General features: G+C 38.4%; 2 long non-coding RNA genes across 2 annotated transcripts in view; one reads left to right on the plus strand and one right to left on the minus strand.

Moving 5' to 3' along the window:
* LOC128312356 (uncharacterized) overlaps window positions 1-22,550 on the minus strand; it is a 270,433-nt gene that overhangs the window by 240,220 nt on the left and 7,663 nt on the right. The gene's annotated exons all lie outside the window — the stretch shown is intronic.
* Window positions 6,023-20,826, plus strand: LOC128312357 (uncharacterized). Its single transcript, XR_008291508.1, has 3 exons — window positions 6,023-6,417; window positions 15,734-15,909; window positions 16,856-20,826. It is a non-coding gene; the product is annotated as an uncharacterized LOC128312357 (long non-coding RNA).

The raw sequence follows: 22,550 nt of genomic DNA on the forward strand, positions 1-22,550 counted from the left end.
ACTTAAGAAACATATATACGATCAAGAAACTTCAACAGTATCCTGAAAGTATTTATAAAATAGCAGTCCATTTTAAGGTAAAATCTATACATATGTACATATCTCTCTCCCTCTGTGTGCATGTGTGTGTATAAACTATCAACAGAAGCATCAACAGAATTTTTTACTGGTTAATTGGCAGTTTTATTTTAAAATATCCACTCTATATTACTAACATTTAAAAAATGAATCTATTATATTTATGTATTACTTATATCAAAAAGACAACAACAAAAACCTAAAAATAAATCCCAGTAATACTGTCCTTTCTAAAGAGTGGCTCTTATTTGAAAATTTTTATTTAAAGTATTTTAATTTTATTTTTTTTAAGGCTACATTTTTTCTCTTGCTGAGCTTTACAAAAAATGAAAGTGCTAAATATTTATATTAATCTTATGATTTACAAAGCTCTTATGTGTATATTTTCTTATTCAATTCTCACAATAGTTCTGTGGATTAAGTATTAGTTTCCTCGTTTATAAATTGGAATAAAACTCAGAGTAGTTAAATGCCTTTTCATTTTTTCACATATTTAGTATATGGTAAAATCAGATTTACAATAAGCGTTTTCCAATACCACATCCAGCATTCACTACAGTTTTGTTTCTCTTACTCTGGTGCATATTTTAAACATTCATTGTCAAGTCCTATGGAAGTTATCTTTTATACAGATTAAGGTTTAGCTCTACTATTGTGGTTAAGAGCTTAAAGATTTGAAATGGTCTTTATTTGCACATTAAAAAAAAACATTGTCTATGTAGAAAATTCTAGCGATTTTACAAAAAGTATTTCTAAAACTAAAAAGTGGGTTTAACAAGGTCACTGTATACAAGGTCAAAATACAATCACGATATTGCCATCTATTATGACTTGACCATTTGGGATTATCTACTAAATGCATTGGCTACTTGACATGGTCTGTCAGCTTTGCTTTATCAGAGCCCCATCATCTCCCAGGTTTCTGGGACCTTCCAGAATTGTTTAGCTTGGGGTTCCCCAGTTATTCTCCCAGCCTTCTAAATGTATAAGCCTAGAATTCAGTAAATAAACTCAAGGTAACCTATGAAGTTTCAGGGAGCATTTCTGCATAACTTCCTCCTCTCTGACATTCTGCTCATTTTTCTGGCCATTTCAGCCACTCTCAACTTCTATCTCAGTCTCTATGATTCACTAGAACCTCTGTGCTCTGCGTAAGATCTCCCAATCTGAGATGTAACTTAGTAAATGCAAAAAGATAGAAATATGGGATGATTTTATGGCTCGTTTCATTTTTTTTCCTGTTCTCTTAGGGATTACAATTATTCACTTCTTGCTTTCTAGTGTTTAAAAGTCACTATTTCTTACATTGTCCAGTTTTCTAGTTGTTTATGGCAGGAGGAAAATCCAATTCTTCTTTCTTCATTATGGCCAGAAAGTACAAGCTTTAATTAACATATTAAAATAAACAGTTCCGTTATACTTTACTGCAATATTTACATTAATAGCAAAACAATAAAAGATTTCAAGGACATTTAATGGCCATGTTACTATTGTTATTCTCCAGTCTTCTTTTTAAGTTTATTTATTTATTTTGAGACAGAGAGAGAGGGAGGGAGGAAGGGAGAGAGGGGTAGAGAGAGAGGGAGAGAGAATCCTAAGCAGGCTCCATACTGTCAGCTCAGAGCCTGCCTGTGGGGCTCCATCTCATAAACCATGAGGTCATGACCCGAGCTGAAGTCAAGAGTTGAATGCTTAACCGAGCCATCGGTTGCTGAGCCATCCAGGTGCCCCTTATTCTGCATTCTTATTTGAGCTACTGAAATGGAAAGTTTGAGATCATGATTATGCTGATTAGCCTGTGACCCTCTAAGCAGGACAAAAGAAAAAGTTGTGCAGAGATGGGCAAGGTGTTTCAAAAATGTTTTTCTATAGAAAGAGTTTCAAATGTATAGAAATCACACGAGGATTATACAAAGAGTCTCTGTTTACCCGCATTAGTTTTCTATGCTGGGTAACAAATTAGTACACACCTAGCTTAAAACAGTGTGTATGTGTTATCTCACAACTTACGTGAGTCAGGAGTCCAGGAATATGGCTTGGCTGGTTTCTGCTCAGAGTCTCTCAGTCAAGGTGTTAGGTACCACTCCTTTCTGGAGTTGGGGATCATCTCCCACCCTCACCTGGTCATTGGCAGAATCTGGTATCTTGCAGCTAAAAGAGCTCCTGTTTTCTTGATGGCTAGCAGCTAAAAGTCACTCTTGGCTCCAAGAGGTCATCTGCCATTCCTCGCCAGGTGGACTTCTCACGGACCCTCTCATAACTCAGCCGCTCGATTCCTCAAAGCCAGTGGAAGGGTGTCTCTGACACCTAGACTCTCTTTTACAGGGTTCATCTGTGGAGATCAGACCCACTCAGGATGATCCACTTTTGATGAACTGAAGCCAACTGATTTGAGATCTTAACTGCATTTGCAACATCTCTTCACCTTTGCCAGATAGCATAATCTAATCATGGAGTGACCTCATAGCGCCACTCACACTCAGTAAAAGGGGTTATACGGGATGTGTGCAGCAGGGGGTGGAAATCTTGGGTGTCCTTTTAGAATCCACTGATGGCAATACCCTCTACACAGCTGCCACACTCACATTTGCTTTCATTCGCTGTATGTGTATGGATGTGTATACATGTGTGCATACGTGCGCATAAATACACACAACACGAGAGTATGCTGCATATATCTTGTCCATCTGCCCCATAAAACTTAGTGTATATTGACTAAGAGCAATAATATTCTCCCACATATCTACAGTGCACTTTTTAAAAATAGGAAATTTAACATTGATATTATGCTTTTTATAATCTGTAATTCATATTCTAGCTCCATCAACTGCCTCAATAAGCCTTTACAGCATTTTTTTTTTGCAGTGACCATCTAGCCCAGAACCTATGTATTACATTTAGTTATCATGTCTTCTTAGTTTCCCATGACCTGAAACAGCACCTCAGCCTTTCTTAGTCTTTCAAGTCATTATTTTTGAAGAATATAGGAGTTTGTCTCTAGGACAGGGATTGACAAACTACATCCTACAAGCCTAATTCAGACGTTGGCCTGTTTTTCTACAGCCCTAGAACTAGTAATGGGTTCTGTATTTTTAAAGGGTTTAAAAACAAAACAGAAAAAAAAATGTGATAAAAGTCAGATTTAAAAAAAAAAAACTCTTTAAAAACTCCATAAAATGCTTCAAACCTAAAATATTCTCTACTGACCCATTATCAAAAGAGTTTGCAGATATTTGTTCTAGAATATCTCTTACTTTGGTTTTCTTTGATTTCCCTATGATACGATTATATTCATGTGATGAACTGTTTGAAACTATATAATTGATATTATGTTCTTTTCAATGTATCATAGCTGGAGGCACATGGAATCTGTTTGCCCCCTTACTGGTGCTGTTAATTTTTTTTTTAACATTTATTTATTTTTGAGACAGAGAGAGACAGAGCACGAACGGGGAAGGGGCAGAGAGAGAGGGAGACACAGAATCGGAAGGAGGCTCCAGGCTCTGAGCCATCAGCCCAGAGCCCAATGCGGGGCTCGAACTCACGGACCGCGAGATTGTGACCTGAGCTGAAGTCGGACGCTTAACCGACTGCGCCACCCAGGCGCCCCATGGTGCTGTTAATTTTGATCTCTTGGTTAATCTGGTTTCTTCATAGTTAGTATTTTTTCTTTGTGTAAGTAATAAGGAATTTGTTGACAATACTATAAGTTCAGGTAAATATTATCAAAACTTTCCCTTAAATGCAGCATCTATTTTTATAAGTATCATCATCCATTACATTATTTGGCATCTTATCTACAAGGAAACACTTTCTTTTCTCCATATACATTTATTTACTTACTTAGTTAATTGTTAATCTATTGTCAATATGGACTCACAATTCTTATTTTATTGAATTGGCTATAATCTATGATTGCCCTTATTTATTTTGGTGTTCAAATTTTCTCAAACTTTTCAAGTGAAAACCCCTTCGAGTGGGTTCCGGTCTAGTTTTGGGAATCAGAAATTACAGGGGAATGATTCTCATGTGAACAAAATAATTAAATCTTTTATGTGAATCAAAACATATTTTATAGTTGGGATACTTTTTGTTCCTTACAATTAGACATCATATTAAGAAAGCATGTGTTTCATTAAAAGGAGACATAAATCTCTAAGGGAGGGCAAAAGTACAGAAAACTGGAAGATACAATCTAGGACACACGCAAGGAGTCAAACAAGGTAAGGTACAACAACTGCCCTGTTACCCTGAAGTTACTACAACCGATAGGGAAGGGCCAATGGGAAGGTTCGGGAGGGCAGCAATGTCATGGCTTTAGGACTCAATCATGATACTGAGCCTGTTTTGCAACTTAGATTTGTTTGTGACTTTTAGAAAGTGATTTAGCCTCTTTGAGTTTCAATTTCATAGTGTTTAACATATACGTTTAGTGTAAGGATTAAATGAGATTATGAATTTAAGGGCCTCTAGGTAGAAGGCAGTCAATGAATTAAGTTACTGCTGATAGCTGCTGGTGTGCTGGGAAAAGTGAGTTTAGAGTTTTAATTTTAAAGTGATAGCGGAACAAGTAATTGGCAGGATTTGATGCTTAAGTCAGAAAGCTTTAAGTATGATACCGAAATAGCCAGTTCATTATTAATTCCAGTCAAGGCTTCCAATGCATAGACAAAACTGATGTGTGTGTGTATCCTGATACTAAGAACTGTGACAGCTGATACAATACAATAGCAGGCACTAATAAGTTAAGTACTGGAAAAATGTTTCCAACTGCTGCAGATGTTCTCAGATCAAACACTGTTTCTATGAAAAATTGTGTGAAATAGTAAAAAAAAAATGAAGCACAAGGAGAAGCTAATGAATTTGCATCATTACCTATGAATGAATCAAGAAGTTATGTGGGAATCTGATGAATGTCAAGTTTCAGAGAAAATTCTGCTGAACTACTTGTACTTAACAAATTTTGGTATTACAGAATACAATGCAGGAGCGCCTGTGTGGCTCAGTAGGTTGAGTGTCTGACTTCGGCTCAGGTCGTGATCTCATGGTTCATGGGTTCGAGCCCCGGTCGGGCTCGGTGTTGACAGCTCAGATCCTGGAGCCTGCTTTGGATTCTGTGTCTCCCTCTCTCTCTGCCCCTCCCCTGCTCGTGCTCTATCTCTCTCTCTCAAAAATAAATAAACACTAAAAAAAAGTTTTAAAAATACAATGTGAAAATCACTACAGAGAGAGAATATTTGTGACAGGATAATTGTCACGCCATCTCTCCTACTGACGTAACCTCCCTCAGACACAAAGAAACAATTTTGTAAAATGAATAAAAGCACAACTTGGTTGTCGCAATGCTAATTAGAAGACCACAGTGTTAAGGACATGATTAGTATTTTGATTGAAATCTGGCCACTGCTTCATATCATTTTCATGAATATAAAAATATAATCCTAGTATTACAGTAATATAATTAAAACATTGAATTGTCAGTCAAATTTTTCTTAAATCGGATACCTCAAACAGCTCAGTAATATTTAAGTCTTACTGAAATACAAAAGTCGTTCTAAAAGATTCCAACTGGATGTCAGTTGTACTGACCCAGCCAACAGGCACATTATTTGATGACAGCAGACAGGAAAATTGGATGAATTATGGCATAAGTAAAAAACCCAGCATCTTCAAAAGCAGCCCCATCCTTCACGCTTTAACAATAATATCAACGTGCGGCTATCCTAAGAGACAGCTGTGCGTCTTGCTGGGAGGGAGGACTCCAGGGGAATATTTACCCAGGAAAGAATGGCTCATGAGGGCAGTTAGGCACATTTAAAGTTGCTGTGATTTACCCACAAATATTCTAAGATATTCAAGATCTGGTTTCAAACAATCAGTAGGCACATTTAGAAGATGAATTAAGGTATTTTACAAAGACTTTATGATGCAATGGGGAGAGAGGAACTCTTCATTTATCTAAATGAATATTCATTTCTTGAAGATTTTTAAAGCGTTGGACTAAAATTTAGCTAGTTTCTCCAAAATTCAGCTTTGGGTGGAAGTAATGACAAATGAAATCAGGTTGACTCATCTTTCATAATGCTTTTCCATCTGTCCTTTTGCTTTAGACCTGACTGCCTATAGCTGGGGCTCATACCTGGATGCCTGCAATCCTGAGATAAACTTGGCAGTCATTAGCACATGGTTTTTGAAGACAGCGACACAGATGGAACATTTAAGGTGGAAATATGACGTGAGGAGAGAAGCTGACCCAGAAATGAACCCCAACGATTGCCAACATTTCAGCCAGAGAAGAGGATGGTAACAAAGGAGACCTGTGAAGGAGTAGCCAAAAAGGTAGGTAGAAAGCCAGGGAATAAGGTGGAAAATGGACTGAGACATCAACACCTTTTGAGAAATAGCCACAGGATTTGATAATATAGACCCCTCTGGTTAAATCTGCAGGAATAGTTTTGGGGAAACCTTACAGGCAGAAATCAGATTGATGTGTTTGAAAAGTAAAATACTTGTGAGAAAATTAAGAATGTATATGAGCACAGCCCTTTGCAGGAGATATCATGGAAGGGGCGGTCTAAGCAAGTGCAAGTGGGGTGTCAGAGATATAAGAATATATTTAAAGGATGAGAAAAAGTTAGAGTACAGAGAGGGCTGAAGATTTAGTGTGGGGAAGAGATAACACACAAAGAAAATATCTGAGAAGGCAGGATCAGTTGAGCTCCTGAGAACACACGAAAGGGTTTGCCTTTTGAAAGGAGGGCCATGGCATCAATTGCAACAGCAGGAAAGAAAGAATACATAAAGATGCAGTTAAATTTGTAGACTTGAGAAAGGTTTTAAAATTGACAATCTCCTGGCTCAATCAATATCTTTTAATTACAGAGTCACTTCAAAGTCTTCAACCAGGCACTCAAGAGACTCCAGTATGGATTTTTTAAATATTATAGCATGCATCTTTATATAAATACATAAATCTATCTGGAAAAAAGTTGCATATCCCCACAAGCACTCACTGGAATTCTATCCTTCTTATTTCTTTCCAACGTCTCCTCGTATCTGAGTTTGATCTATTATGCAAGCTTAATGCAAACTCTCCCCTTAATAAAATACTTTTACTTGTGCAGAAGTCTATACACTCGAGGAGTGCTGATGAACAGAGATGGGATGTTGTTCATTTAATCAAAAATGTACACTGTTTGTTTTAGAGCATGGGTAGGTAGGAAGCCAGAAAGACTGGCTTCTTAAAAAGCCAGGGATAATCTGGAATCCATCACAATGTTCCAGAGAGGAGGAAAAGCCTACTTAAACGTAGGCAAGGAGGTTGGTAGAAGGGGCTGGACTTGAGAGACATTGAGAAAGTATATTCAACTTTATGATATTTGGTGAGAATTGATGATAGAGCACATGAGAGAATGAGTGAAGATGACTCCCCCAGGTTCTGTTTAAAATTTGCATGGCTGGGATTAGCCACCAATATTCCACTCTGTGAGGTGGAATTAGGGCAGATAATGCATTTGGTTTGGCCATGATGACTTGGGGCTCCTACTGATACATGTCCAGGAAGGACCTGGTGATGGAGGACTAGAGCTGAGAAGAAACCCAGGCTGAGGATACAGATTTGAGAATTATCATTATCTACCACTCACTTAATTTCCATGTGTAGATGTGGATACGTTCATTGGAGAAGAGACTGTAAATGGTGAGCTGAAGAAAGAATGATGGCACAGAAATAAAACAAAGCCCAAAAAACTCTGGAAGCAGACTATAAATAAAGAGGTGTGGGGGAGGAATGAGGAACACTGTCAGGAAATCAAGAGAAAAGACAGTTTTGCCGAGAGTATACTAACCAACATTGTTGATTCTTACACACATGAGGACTAAATGCAGCTGACAGCTCATTGCCTTGACAAGGGTATTTCAGTGGAGAGAGACACACAGATTTCAAGCTGCCCTGGGATGTAATGAAAGGACAGCCATGCTTCGGAAATTTATGTCAGTTATCAATCGATTATCTCTGCTCCAAATATACCTTTTCAATATCTGCTCTGTGATGAACAACAGAATTCCTGTAAATATGTCTTTCAAGTGAGCAGGAAGCCAAGCATTCTCAGTGTGGACACTTGGTGGGGACACTGAAAAGGGAAGGGGCTCCCCTATCATTTCCTTTTTTGGGGGGATCCACAGGTGGGCCTCGTAGATGTGAAGACAGCTCGTGGAGTCTGCCCTAGCTGGCATCCCTTTGAGACCGTGTAGCCTCAGCCTAAGGATAACCTTTCTGCATCCCCTCTACTCAGGAACCAGAGTCCTCTGCACTGTGAGGGCCTCCTACTACTACCAGCTCCAGAACTCCCACGATGAGTTATATACACCTGTGCCACCAGCTGCTGATCACCTGCACTCCGAAGAATGAATGTGTTCGTTTTCTATTGCAAATATAATCAATCACCACAAATTTAGTGGCTGAAACCAGAAATTCATTAGCTTCAACTTCTGCCGCTCAGAAGTCCAACATGTCTCACTGGACTAAAATCAAGGTATCAAAAGGCCTGGTTCCTTCTGGAGGCTCTCAGTGAGAATCTGTTTCTTTGCCTTTCCGGCTTCCAGAAACTGTTCACTTCACTTGGCTCACGGTCCCTTTCTCCATATTCAAAGTCAGCAATAGTGCTTCTCTGACCATTCACCTGTAGCCACATCTCTCTCTGACAACTGGTGAGAAAGGTTCTTCACTTTTAAGGACCTGAGTGAGGGGCACCTGGGTGGCTCAGTTGGTTAAGTGTCTGACTCTTGACTTCGGCTCAGGTCATGATCTCATGCTTGTGAGATGGAGGGGCTCTGCAATGGGTGTGGAGCCTGCTTAAGATTCTCTCTCCCTCTCCTCCCTCTCCCTCTGCCCCTCTCCCGCTCTCTCTCAAAAAAAGGATGCAAGTGATTATATTGCTCCCACCCAGATAATCCAGGAGGATCTCTCCATCTCAAGGTCCTTAATTGAATGGCATCTTCAAAGTTCATTTTACAATATATGAGAGGATATTCATAGGTTTCCAGAATTAGGATTTGGACATTTTGAGGGGTCATTATTCTGCCTACCACAGTGACTTACTCCTATCCCAGAAACTCCACATCAACTGTAGCCTGGCTAAACCCAGCAAACTTCTCTGCTATCTGATGGCTGAACCACACCTCCTCCAAATAGATCTGAACCCCTTCCAAATTGTCCTTTTTTGGGGGGGTATTCTCGCATAGCCCTAGGGTACTAGTTAGAGCACACCTTATTTTACATCTTCCTCTTTTATCACAGTCAGTACTTTTTTATATTAAACTTCTCGTTTAGCCTATTGTGTGGTTTCTACCTTCTGACTGGACCTGAACTCTTATAATTTATCTAAATATATTTTCCAAAGTAACCTATAAATGGAAAGGAAGTACTTAAACTATAACAGAAAGAGTGGAATAAAAATCAAGAGTATTAGTTTTAGTTTGGTTTGCATTGCTTAGGGAAAAATGTTTAGCAATGTAGTAAGTTGATGAAATAATTAATACAGACATAGGGTGAAGGTACCAGCAAAGAGAATAGACTTAAAGATGAGAGAGGCTAGAATCTATTCCAGAAATTGACAACACTGGTTATCAATCATGAGAGGCTTTTTTAAAAATTCCAATTTCAAAGCCCTATCGTCATTCTGATCTAATTGGTCTTTCTTTGATCAGAGATTCTGATTTAACTGGTCTTGGGTAAAGCCTGAGCATCAGTTTCTCTGATGGCTAGAAGTAGGGAGGCAACAATGGAGCAGCTATAGGCAGATGTGTAGACACAGAGGGCTGAAATGTTATTAAGTCCCCCTATGATTATCTCAATTGTCTCTGAGAAATTGAAGGCGATATCATATATTGACAATCAGGCAGAAATTGTGAAAGGCGCCTTGGACCTTTGCTGACACCCACTAAGATACCCACTATGTGTAAAACTCAGTGTTTAAGAATATGGATTAAAACCATGAAACAGTTCCCTGTCTCTCAAGCAACTTGCTCCTTCAGTGGAGAGACATATGAATAATAATAATTTGTAAGCAATTATAAAGACAATTAAAATGATGAATTTAAAGGGGAGAGATAAACTTGTATGCATGATAGGCGAAGCTTTCAAGGTGAGGAACTTAAGATATGGGCCTTGAAAGAAATATAGAAAAGGATGGAGGCAAATACTCTTGATACTGAGATGGGTGTGCACCTCACTTCAGAGTTTCTGAGCAGTTCCGGCTAGCTAGAGTAGAAGGTTTTAAAGAAGATAATGACAGATGCTGAATATGTTAGGTCAGATTTAGTTTGTACATAAGAGCTAGATACAATATATTAAGGGAGACTGGAGGAATATATTACAATATATTAAGGGTACAATATATTAAGGATACAATATATTAAGGGAGACTGGACACACTAAGGAATTTAGGCTTTATTTAATGGGTGATGAAAAGTCACAGAAGTGGCGTCTTCTGTGTCCTTCTCTCTGTCTTCTGCAACACTCTAGTGAGTATTGATGATGTGCTGAGAATTGCTCAGGCAGCCTCCTTGCAGGGTCCCAGTGACATGAGGCATGGTTATGAGTAAATAATTAAGCAAAACATGTTACTGAATACAAAATGCATACTTCAGAATACCATAGGTCAAAACACAATATAAACACCTAAGTATAGTTAAAGGTTATAGGAGGGTGGAGAATGTTTTGAAATATCACATAATTTTTCTCCTTTTTGTATAGTATTTGTTTTGCTCTTTAGCTTTATGTGAGATTTTGTTTACTTCCTTCAATCATTCCACATAAAACAGATCCACACAGTTTGCTACCCGCCAGAAAGGAAAATGTATACAGCCAAAGCAGTGAAGTTAGCCTAGCCTTCACCATGCTTTTAGAAATCCATAATGATTTTTATGCCCAGTCTTTTAACAAAGAATTGGTTTCCGTATTAGGAACAAAGCTCAGACAACGCCCAAAAGAATCAACTCTGACATGGCGGGCGGAGGGGAGGAAAACAAGATCTTATCTTGTTATTTAAGAAATTCTAACTCATGGAAAGAAAAAATGTCTCTAGGACTGTAAGTGGAGTTGGGGGAATCAAAATGGAGTGGAGAAGAGGGACAAGAAGGTTTGAGACAGAAGAGTCATGATTAACAATAAGGACAGAAATCCCAGTTGGGATGGAATGAAAACCATCCAAATAAGTTTGGATGAATTTCCCCATACCTAGTCTAGGAAGAATATAAGTCTTTGAGAGGAGCTCTACATTTGAAACATCATGTACACATGCTACCAAAATGAAAGAGGAGAAATGGCTGACTAAGGTTTGGGTAGGTGAGCCTGGAAGCTGCCTTTCCTCCCTGGTTTTGTGTTAAGAGCAGTGAACAGAACACCAGGGTACTCTCGCTCCTGAAGTGCACATGTATTTCCAAGGGTAATAGTTTTTGAAGGTTTACTTGATGTAAGATTTCCAGATGTTTGACTTCCAAATGTACTCACTCTGTCCAGAATTTTACTGGTGTAAGAACTCACCCCTTCTCTTTTTACAATAGTTCTCCCGTTTTACAAAATAGGAACATATCTTTTGGTACACTGCCCCAGTTGTAAGAATGTATGTGACGCAAAACAAAGAGACCATTTGAATGATTGGTAATTCCTGTTGAGAAAATAAGTGCCTTTAATAACCGAGTTTAAAAGATGATTTTTTAAATCAGATGGTTATCGAGTCTTTATGTTCAAAAACTCAGGTAGAATCTATACAGCTGTCAATGGTTAAATCATTAAAAATACTCTTGATTAGAGATCCTGTGTTAAATTTGTATATAAATCAGGGAAGACAAGAAAACAATTGAATGGTATTGCTATCATAAAACCAATGTCATTCCCACAAACATATGTATGTGGGCAAGATTTCTGAACACTTACATTTGTAAATATTTTTGAAATGAATAGAATGGATTATTAGCCTTGTTTCATTCAATATTCATCCATAAATTCTTGAAATAATTGGAAAAATCCTCATTTCTCTCATTATGTAATGGATTTTAAATACAATTTTACCTTTTTATTTAATAAATACGTGTTAAATTTTGTAGTGTATTTAGGTTGTTTAAATTTGCAAGGTACTACTAATAATGGAATTGATAAACATGAAGAAATGCATTGTTTTAAACTTAGAACTTATAGGGGGGGTGCCTTGGTGGCTCAGTCGGTTAAATGTCCAACTTCAGCTCAGGTCATGATCTCACAGTTCGTGGGTTCGAGCCCCGCGTCGGGCTCTGTGCTGACAGCTCAGAACCTGGAGCCTGCTTCGGATTTGGTGTCTCCCTTTCTCTCTGCCCCTGTCCTGCTTGCACTCTGTCTCTCTCTCTCTGTTTCTCTCTCAAAAATAAGAATAAACATTAATGTTTTTTTTTTAAATTTAGAACTTATGGTCACAGACACTAAAAAAAACCACCCCGATTTTATTCTTATTTCATAGAAAAGTATGGTAGACTGATTCAGATTTTTCCAACATTAATGCTGCATATAAGACAACACAAAACGTAAGTATCACACAGCAGTAAGCATGTATTTGTTCATCTGGAGCAGCTGGAGACTGGCTTGGTGACTGCTTATTCTAGCTGGTTTTGCTCACACATTTGTGTTGTCTGACTGTTGACTAATGTAGAGGACACTCAGCTCTGCTTCAGGTGTCTTTCATTCTCCAGCAGACAAGCTCTGGCAGGAACCTAAGACAGAAGGTGAGCCCCATCTCTCAAAAGCTTCACAAGCCCCTGAATCACATTTCCCAGCATCACACTGGCTGAAGTAAGTCATCAATCCCAGAGTCAAAATGGGAAATAGTACAAAGTAACATGGCAAAAGATGGCTGATGCATTAGGACCATTTTTGCAATCTACCACAGGGTGGTATTTAAAAGACTTCCAAGTATGAAAATATGTAAGAAAAAATTCCAAAGGGGAAATGAAATGCAAACATGAACTGCAGAGATAAAGGACCAACATAAAATTTGTGACTTTTACTTTTTATTTTATTTTTTTATTTTTATTTATTTTTACAGGGGAGAGAGACAGAGCATGAGCAGGGGAGGGGAAAAGAGAGAGAGGGAGACACAGAATCCAAAGCAGGCTCCAGGCTCTGAGCTGTCAGCACAGAGCCTGATGCGGGGCTCGATCTCATAAGCTGTGAAATTCGTGACTTTTAAAGAAGAGTCTGCTCGGTGTTTTTAATATGGACGGTAGTGAGTATCCAACCATTAGGAATTCAATTATATTGCATATATTTTTAAAAGTGATGCAGCAGTTCTATTTTAAAATGTCAATATTTATAACACACTAAACTTACATTCTTTGCAACTATGTAAATTGATGATGAAACTAAACTAAAAATGTGTGAGTAGTAGGCAGATTTTCAACAATATTTTAGGGGTGTGCGAGCAAAATAAATTAAATTCCACTGATAATGAATTTCCAGAAGCCAAGGAGAGTGTGGAGTTTCTGAAAGATAGCAAAGTAGAAAAAGCCTGAGTCAGATCAAAACTCTTGTTTGAGAACCTCATAAAAAGAAGCAATAATATTAGCAGGGCACATAGGACACCTGTGGTAGACTGTAACCCAATCTTTTTTGGTCAAGACTTGTGTATCCTATGAAGAGCCCCTATGTTAAGTCAAAATACTCTAGGCCTTATGGCATAGCTAGAAATCCAATACCAGAAATTTTTGAATTAGACCTTAGGTGTGGGTATACTACTCATAGGGCAATTGCAGGATTGAGACAGGAGGTGATGAACGTGGCCGCACTGATTGGTAGTGCAGAAAAGGTAAACAGAGGGAAGTCTCATCATGGAACTCTATCCTCTTTTAGAGTACGAGTTATAACTTCTGTCATTTGCCAAATCATATACCCAAGTTCAGGCCAGTTCACTTTGTCAAATACAGGTCAGGAAAGGCACTGAGCAAACAAGCCGGATGACATCACAGTGGGTACAATACAATGAGGATGGAGGCTAATGGCTAGAAACCAAACAGGAAAGCATCCTGACCGGAACACTTCAAACCATTTTCTGGCCTTTACACTGTAAAGGCGAGGGAGATCCCTTAAGAAGTAGGTTACCTTCTGATATATGGCTCACAAAAGACTACTAAAGGTGAAGAGAATGAGGTGTTTTACTTAAAAAGATTCAATGGTTTCTGAAAACCATATGAACGCATGCTTGAGGGCAAGATGGAATCGTGTTACAGGAACACACATGCTCTATACCCAAGTTGTAGTGTCCTTACGTTGACTTGAGCACAACTAACAATAACATGTACATTATAAAATGCCAAGCAAAATTTATATAGTTTATTTTAAGTACCCATTTGACTATTTTAAGATTAATTTTGTAGTATTTTCTTTCATATCTTTAAAAATATTTGATACAAATAAGAGAATATGTGTATTAACTCAAGGAAACGGTATCAATATAAGGTACCTTAGAAAAACTATGTAGATGTTGGGGTAAAAATCACCCATCTACAAAAGAAATTTCTTATTGAGTCATCCTAATTTATAATGTCTAGATTGTAAAATTCTTTCATCTACTCATTTTACGAATGTGCGGCATCTAGCTTTGATGGAAAAACTAAATTACACAAGTATCGAGATTTAATCCTGCCTGAAGCAAGCAAATTAACTAAATGATTTCTCAAATTTCCTCCCAAGTCCTATGATTTAATGAGGTTGTATAAACGATGACTACACACAAAATATGTGGACACGCTGTCAGCGTTGAGTGTTTTCCTTTAGAGAGGTGGCTTCCCTTCATAGTAAGGGAAATGTGACCTTTTGTTGAAGGACTGAAACTCAGTCCTGAGTCCTGTATTCCTGAGGTTTTTACCAAAACCCACTGAGGCAATTGCTTAGACCTCTTTGTTGTGAGGTCAGAAAAACAGGCCAGAAAATGGTTCGGAGTGTTCTCTAGGACTGGCTTCCAGAAGAGACCCAGGAGTGGATACGCTGGGTAAAGGACTAACAGGTCTGTGTCCTTCACTGTCTAGTCAAGAGACAGAAATCCTAACAGCTTCTTTAACAGAGAGAATTTAATACGGGAATTAAGTCATTATGAAGAATTGTTAACTATATTAACCGCAAAGGCCTAACAAAACCCCCGCTGAGACATGATGGAGCATCTGCAGGAAGCAGTGACCACACCCACACCTGGGAAGGTATCTTGGAGAGAACCTTCAGGGAACTGAAAATCAGGAGGGGACATTGGTTAGCTGGTGCTGTTTTTCCAACTGTGACCAAAATTCCAAAATGGGGCTACTTGCTGCTTCTCCCAAGGAACTGCTTCTTTGGGGGTGAAAAAGTAACTGGGAGGGAGTTGGGAGATGGTGTTTAAGGATACAAACCGGCAACTAGGAGCTGAATAAAGCCTAGAGATCTAATGCACAGCCCAGTGGCCACAGAATACTGTGCTGCAAACTTCAAAGTTGCTGGGAGACTAGGCATTAATTGTCCCCACCACACAAGGGGATTGATGCTTATGTGAAGCACGGGCGTGTCAGCTAACACCGCGGTGGTGATCGTGCTGCAACACACGCACATATCAAATCAACACGTTAAACACCTTAACACTGTATGTCAATTATATCGCAGTGAAAATACGTTAAAGAAAGAAGCATGAAGGGAAGAGGAACAAGTCGCTCCCTTCCCTCCAGCTTTGTGGTGCGCATCTAGCACCCCTATCGGCAGTCTTGCAAGGAGATAACTGCCAGGCAGAAATGTGGTTTGCAGAGTCCCAGCTCCAGCGAGGCGAAGCAGAGCACAGAAGGGTGAGTTTGTGCTTTTAACCCAAGGGGCTAAAAACCAATAGCTTAATAACTGGGATGGATTAAAAACATAAGGACAGCGGTATGTCAAAGCTACAGAAAACAAATCTATGAAAGCGGGCATCCAAAAGACAAATACAAAAATACCAGAAAATGATCGAGGGGTGCCTGGGTGGCTCCACTGGTTAAGAGTCCCACTCTCAGTTTCAGCTCAGGTCATGATCTCACGGTTTGGTGAGCTCGAGCCCGTGTCGGGCTCTGCACTGATGTGCGGAGTCGGCTTGGGATTCTCTCGCTCCCTTTTTCTCTGCCCTTCCCCTGCTCACGCCGTTTCTGTCTCTCTCAAAAATAAATTAATCAATTTAAAAACATTAAAAAAAAAGAAAATGATTGGAATGGTAAATCCGTAACATTCACATGAAATTATCTTTGTAAAGAATACAGAATTCTGCCTTATAAAAGGGTATAAGCTGCTGTTAAGCAAATACAATATCTTTACATTGAATCAGAAAAAGATGCTGATGTTGAGGGGTGAAAATTCAGATGGCTGGTTCAAAATGTACTTGGGGCTCAGACTCTCCCTTTCAGAGTGAGTAGAAGTGACACAGGTACCACGTCAGCCTTGGCTCGCTGAGACTGTCCAGCTCAGGAGACATTTTTGGGGGGCACTGAACAGCGCTACACGACTCATTCTGATTCTTCAGATAGGACCTAATGAGCACAACAACCATCACTGAACCTTTCAGAGGCTGTCAACCCAGCCCCAGAACTTAATCCAAGTGCTACGTATGACTCCCACAGAAGTGGGCTGTGAACACATGTGTGAGGGCTCTCTTTAGAAATAACCTAGGAACCATCTGGAAGACATGAGAGGGCATGTACGCTGATTTTGTGTTGTATATGTTTTCTTTTCCTATCCTGCTGATAATATTCTTTCACTTCTCTCTAGGGTTCACACCACAAACCGCATGCTAAATGAGGCTATAATCAAAATGAAGATCCAGACAATGAGTAGGAAAGTATGCTCTAAAAAGATACAATATTCTTTCCAGACTTATGAAGACGCTGAAAGTTAAAAGTTAAGAATCTTTCCCAAAAGTACAGACCTAAAAGGATGACAGAATTATAGGACCCCCAACCCGCTGACCCTTCATCCATAATAATTTTCACTGCATAATGTCACCTTTCTAATATCAGTAACAAACAAATTTAGGGATCTCCTAAAGCATGCTAGATACAAGTTAGAATTATTCCTTAAGATAAGGCAAGAGCTTCATTGGGTGCTGCCATGACATCAGCCATTTCCATTTCCGGTTGACATTGCACCAATGGGCTAAAGAAGGCCTGTTACGTAGTCAAGGACAGCTCTTGCTGTCCGCAGAACCACATGCTTAACTCCGGCTGAATTAACAAACATTGACTTATAAAAGGTACATTATCAAATGCCATTTTCAGAATGCACAGGGAGTAGGAGAACTTTTAATTCATTTAACAAAACCAGATTCTAGAGTACAAGGTACATGGGAAGTGCTAAATTAATAACATGAAAAGGACATAGTCCCTATTACCAAAAGATTCACATTCTTTGAATCTTTTGGATCTGAGCCTGGGTGGCTCTGTCAGGAAAGCATCTGACTCTTGATTTCAGCTCAGGTCATGATCTCATGGTTTGTGGGACAGAGCCCCACATTGGGCTCTGTGCTCACAGCACAGAGCCTGCTTGGGATTCTCTCTCTCCCTGTCTCTCTGCCCCTCTCCCACTCGCTCTCACTCTTTCTCTCTCTCAAAATAAATACACTTAAAAAAAAGACTCATTCTAATTGAGCCATCACATCAGATAAATGAGATCTGTGAAGTGTCAAATGTTATATCAATGTGGACACATGAAATGGAGACAGAGAACACAAGAAATCTGTGTCATCCTCACACAGCGACTAACTTATTTCTCATTTTTTCCAGCTGTAATACACACCAAAATCCATGTTTACCCCCATAATTAGACACCACAGAACAACTCCTCAAATTATTAGGAACATTTTCCTTTAGTTTGATTACAGCTAATATAACTTAGAAGACAAGTAGCAGACTTTCAAAGGTAAACTAAGGTTCACATGCAAATCTTGAAATGAGTTTGGGTGAACTACTTAAAATAGCGTTGCCCTCCATGAATAAGGCTTTTCCCATAGTATTTAGTGGCACAAAATTTACAGCAGCCAGGTCAGCATTTTGTGTGTGGGGGAGAGAGAAGAATCAATGAAGGTTTCTAAGGCCTGGCAAAATGCAGTGACATGACAGGTTACGTGTGAAAAGAGGCTCAGACAAAAAAATAAATAAATAATGATAAATAATGGAGAAAATGGGAACAAGTGACCTCTCAGGAAAACCCACTTTATCTTACGTACTATTTTTTTCTTCTATAAGCTGGAGAAAATGGATTGTGAGAAAAAAATTTTAAATAAATAAATACATACACACACACACACACACACACACAACAGTCAGAGAAATTAACAATCATTTGTTAGGTAAATCTCTAAGCCCCATCAAATCAATATTCTCAGTATATAATAAAAATTACGACAGACTTCAATGCTTCTGGGTCTCTCTCCTCTCTCTCCCTCCCTCTTTCTCATAGTTCACTTAAAATTTTTTTTAACGTTTATTCATTTTTGAGAGACAGAGAGAAACAGAGTATGAGCAGGGAAGGAGCAGAGAGAGAGGGAGACACAGAATCTGAAACAGGCTCCAGGCTCTGAGCTGTCAGCACGGAGCCTGACGCGGGGCTCAAACTCAGGCACTGCGAGATCATGACCTGAGCCGAAGTCGGATGCTCAACAGACTGAACCACGCAGGCGCCCCTCTCATAGTTCACTTAAAGTGAACCATTTTCAGAGTACACAGCAGCTTGAAGGCAGAAAATTCTGCATTGTGAGATGCCAGAGTAACATCAGGAATAAGCCTTTGCCCATTTTATGCCAGCATATCAGACCTGAACCTCTGTTTTCCAAGAATCAGAAACAGGACTATTTGCAGCAGCTTACCTCTGAGCCAGAAGGACACTAACAGATTCTAAAGAAGAGAGACAACCCAAAAATTTAAGATCTGTTGATGAGTGAATGTGCACACACCCTCTATCACATAAAATTTCCAAGTCTGTCCCCAACAAGGAACCTTGAAACCGCTGCTAATCTCGAGATATTCACCAACACATCAGGTTGAATCCTTGACAATTGCCTTCTTCATTTCTGCTTTCAATAAGCTCTTAAATGATTTGTTTATCACTTGGGCCATTTGGTGATAAATGGAGTTTATTTAGTGTGTCCTCTAATTAATTAGTTTGCTTTCTGTGCTATTAATGGAGGCACAAGGATACCCATTAGCCCTTGGGAAGTGCTCTTGCACACAGCCTTTGAAAAAGGAATGTTTCACAGCCTATAAGGTTCTGACTCTTGGTAATGCTGTTTGGGCTGCAAGAGGAATTGGAGGATTTTCCCAGGCAGTCGGGTTTTCCTTTAGCCCAAAAGGAAAAATAAGTATCCACAGGATTGTGGTTCTTTTGAAGTGGCTGTAGTTTCACTGCAATTTCCATCCAAAGCAACATGCGTTTTGTCAGGCTGAGGTTCAGCCATTAGGTTGCTAATTAAGTTAACAAGTGCTGTGTGCTGCTTAATTTGGCAACAAGCTATCCTACAGACTGTTCAATAAGAAAAGCAGCATTTCCATAATGATTCTGTTTTTTAGCTTGGAATTAAGCTAAAAACTCTAATGATCCCTATGAAGGGACATCTGATGCACGTGTTCAAAATGCAGAAAAGGAGAATACACTGTTTTCCTTGTTGGACACTCACACCTTTTATTTACACATTTACTGCACAGTGTGGCTGAAATAGGGGTAATTGCCTGTGTACATTTTTAATTCATCATAATTCAAATAAAATGTGTTTCTCTGCCCAACTTCCTTCTTACAGCTGTCATTTTGCCCAACTGCAAATTGACTTTCAGTAATGGGTTCCATTGCAGTGAGCTAATTGTGGGTGTGATTTATTCTCTTGTTATCCTTGGTTGATGTGCCTCTCCTTCAGTTGTAGGGGTTAAAAATGAGATTCACTGGTTCATTTATTCAGTAGATATTTCCTGAGCATCTATTGTGTGTCAGATATTGCACTAGGCTCTGGGGACTCAGAGGAAAAAACGCACCTGGAGTGTCATCTTGATAGAGGTTCCAAAAGAATCACCATGTATTTATTCCATCTAAGAAAACATACCTTCAGGAGGACTATTCCTGGACTAAGATCTTGGAGACCAGCATGTGCTGTATAAAAATACCTAAACTCAGTCACTAACCAAGGAAAGAAAAGGAAATAAGTGAGTTGTTTAATCTCTCTGGGCCTCATTAGTTCATTTATAAAGTGGAAGGGAATGGCTTACTTGTTAAAGTCCCTTTCAGCAGATTTCTTGAATAATCCATATTCTCTCATGACCTGTACTCAACTAAATGCTATTTCCTCAACCTAGAGTTCCTTTCTCCTTCCCTCTTCTAGTTCTGCATATTAAAAGACTACTCAGTCAAGTCTGTGGTCTACTTAATTGTGTTGTATCAATACCAATTTTCTAGTTTTGATGAATGTACTGGTTCTGTAACATGGTACCATTAAGAGAAGCTGGGCAGGGAGTACATTGGATCTCTCCATGCTATTTTGGCAACTTCTTATAAGTCTGTAATTATTTAAAATAAAACATTTTTTTAATACCCCCATATTCATAACCTATCTCGAAAACAAAATTAAAACTGAAATCAATCTCTTCTTCCCTTATCTCTATTATAACATCTTGACTGCCTTATAGTTACTAACGAATCCACCTGCCTCTTTTGATTCTTAACTCTGAGAGACAGAACTACATCAGATCTATCTTTGCCTCCTCCACAGACCTTACAATAGTTGCTTTTCTAACCCAGGTTCATTCAATGAAATTCAACAAATGAGATTCAAAACACTGGTTAAAACATTTCCTTACATCTCTTATCCCATCAGGGAAGCTCTGCCTCACATCCTGTTTCCCTTTAGTGGCATTCAACAGAATCTGTATGCAGAACCTGTGTAGGCATACCATTCACATACTCATTTTTTCAAGGTGCCTAAAAGTAAAATGTGACTGGTAGTAATACTCACCTGGATACCAAGGACAAAGAGAGTTAATTACCCAGTGATGGCAGAATACAGCACATAAATAATGGAGCATGACAGAAATAAGGGTTATGTTATATAAACATTCAGGTCCTGCAATATCCCATTCTGGGTTTGGTTTTCAAATGGATGACAATTAAAATAAAGTACACTTCTATTTGGTTCTGAAGATGCTTTCACTACAGTTTTTTGAGATCTTGAGACTCCAGCATTGAAACATACATACATAATGTGAATACCTGGATATTAACACCAGAAGGGGCTCCAAAAGGTCATTTCTACCCACTTATGACTCATATTTGTAAAAGTTGTGAGCAGTTGGCCCCAGCCATCTGTAGCTGCTAAGATAAAGAGAGATAATGCCTATATATTTTTACAACTTGTTAAACAGAGATCATCGCAAATTATTAAAATGTAATTTCAGTAAAATTAAAATGGAATTAAATTAAAAAATTAAGTCAATGGCAACTACTCTTTGAGAATATAGGTCAGGTATTGAAAGAAAAAAATTATTGTATCCAGGATAAAAAATTGCAAAACTAATAAAAATTTTTAAAAGTTTATACTGCATTGTATTTGTGCTTGATTTTGTCTCTAAGAATAACTGATGAATGTCTTAAAAATTCAATCATATATAAATAGGCAGAATATAATTTCTAATGATTAGTCATTTTCCCCAAAACCTGTTGACTATAAATATAAATTTCATTTTGTCAAAAATTTACATTAAAAAATATAAAAACAATTACTGTTTATTTACTTTATTTGAATGCCAGTTAAATCATAAAAATTTTTAAGTAATTTTAAACACTTATGTAATATTTATAATTTTTGTAGTTTTTATAACAGATTATATTTTAAAACTTACATAACATATAAGTTTTATAATTTTTTTAAAAAAACCTGTTTTATATTAGCAGTCTTTCCTTTATTTGCCTTTGATCTAAACACATAATAGTGAAACTCAGAGATATAAATAAAAGTTGCTCATCTGACAAATTGGACCAATGTGACAAATGTGGCCAAGGCAATGAATATAATTAAGTCCACTGATTTCTTTCCTGATTTGAGGTATTTTGGTGACCTTAATAAAATTAGGGAGGTACCATACTGGATATATTAAAACACAATGTGGATTAGGTTTTGTGAATTAAGATTAATAGGAGTCAAACCAGAAAGCTAAAGAACTAAAATAGAATGGTCATTTTTATGTCAATATTAATAGAAGACGGAAGAGAAACAGAAAACAAAGCATGATCTCTACCACTGAAAGTACCTGTTTATTTAAGAGTCGTCAGTTACCTGAAAAGCTGTCTTAAAAGCCACAAGCTATAGAGGTGCCTGGATAGTTCAGGTGGTTGAGTGTTCGACTGGATTTTGGCTCAGGTCATGATCCCAGGGTTGTGGGACTGAGCCCCGAATCAAGTTCCATGCTAAACACAGAGCCTGCTTGGGAGT

This window comes from Acinonyx jubatus, chromosome D3 (assembly GCF_027475565.1).
Source record: "Acinonyx jubatus isolate Ajub_Pintada_27869175 chromosome D3, VMU_Ajub_asm_v1.0, whole genome shotgun sequence".
Taxonomy (NCBI): domain Eukaryota; kingdom Metazoa; phylum Chordata; class Mammalia; order Carnivora; family Felidae; genus Acinonyx; species Acinonyx jubatus.